The following is a 1,778-nucleotide window of genomic DNA, read 5'->3' as shown; positions in this document are numbered from 1 at the left end:
TCCTTCAGTTTTCTTTCGCCGAAAATACATCAAGAAATATCCTGCAAAATTTTTATCCGTGGTATGATCCCACTACCTTTCGAACATTTTAAATAATTTTGTCACTGTATCTAAAACCCGACGTGGCAAAAGCGGTGTACGGTCCATTTACCCCCATCGACGAATCTCTCGAACAGGAAATTTGTCATAAATGATGAAAAGTATACCTATCAACTGACACAGCTTCAAGGGAGGTTCGAACTCCCGACCCCTGGTTTACGAGACCAGTGCTCTAACCACTGAGCTATTGAGGCACCGTTCGCAGTAGAAAACTGCATCTGTGGCGAAAATCCTGCATGTGTTGAATTGATCCCATGCAAGAAAAATGTTGGTTAAAGTGTGCGCCGCCCGGGAATCGAACCCGGGTCGCAAGAATGGGAATCTTGCATGATACCACTACACCAGCGGCGCATTCAGCCGCATGAAACAACCCGTTGGAACAATTGGGGTCATTGTTCAATAGAAAACAGAAGGAAAATTATTTGTCAGAAGTGGGATTCGAACCCACGCCTACATTCGTAGACCAGAACGCTCATTTCGCTGAATGGCAGCGAAGGAAGATATCCTTGAGTCTGGCGCCTTTTTTTTTTTTTTTTTTTTTTTTTTAGCATATTAGGCTCTTTATTTACAAAAATTGTACAAGATTAAAAGCCTATTTAGGGATTTTTCATAAATGTTGTATTACAAGGAAAAGTATGGTACAAAAGGACTAAAAAGTATAAAATTGATGGTATTTACAGGTTAAAAGCAGAGCCTTTTATTTACAATAAGTACTAATCTACTTTATAATTACTTAATAGTAGACAAAGCTGATAAACATCTCCTAAGAATAGCCCTAGAAGGCAAGTTAATTTATTCAAAATGAAGTTGCAGTTTTAAAAACCATTATGATTGGTGTTATTAATTATATTAAAAGAAATATTAATGAAGGGTAGGTATAAACTCAGTCTTTAGAATGCTAAAAATTACTAAAATAAGAAGCAAAAGGTTCTATTTTGTACACATAACTTGATATACGAGACTACTCAAGTCTTGTGGTAGGAAGGATGATCACGTGATATATGTGGTAAATGAGGGCGTTTCAATAACGATGAACGCGGGTCACGTGGTCTCACAAGCCGTTAGTTAACGTTTCTGCCGTCAATGAAAACACGTGATAAGACTATAGGCTGGCTATATATGGCTACTATTACTACACAGTATATATGGGTCAAAATAAAAAATCGTCTGCTAGAACGGCAAGTCGAAACACACTATGTACATGATAAGGATGAGGTTTAATCGAGGCTGATAAGAACAAGAAGGATTAGTGCATACTTTGTTTAGACAGATGAAGGGTTTAGTAGACTAATTTTATACAATGCTTAGTTTGATAATGTTTTTTTTTTAAGAGATGTTTACAACAGGTTCTAAATTGACTACATCAATGTAAGGGGGATAAGAGAGAAGTTTCTTAAATTCACAATCCTTAAGATAAAAATATAAATGCTTAATATGGTTTTCTAATAACTTAAGAAATAGGAGTTTGGCATCAATAAAGCGGTTTGTCTTCAAATGGAGATTTCTGCGTTTAATGATGCTTAGGCGAATAAAAGATAAAATAATATTAAGAATGTTGTTGATTTTCATTGAATTGGACAATTTGTAACTAAACAATATATAAGAATGTAGCTCAGACTGTGAGAAACCATTAGGAATGAAATCTGTCAATAGATTGCATACAATATTAATGAGTGGTG

This window comes from Lottia gigantea (genome assembly GCF_000327385.1).
Source record: "Lottia gigantea unplaced genomic scaffold LOTGIsca_39, whole genome shotgun sequence".
NCBI classification, from domain to species: Eukaryota; Metazoa; Mollusca; class Gastropoda; family Lottiidae; genus Lottia; species Lottia gigantea.
This window is presented reverse-complemented; position numbering follows the sequence as displayed.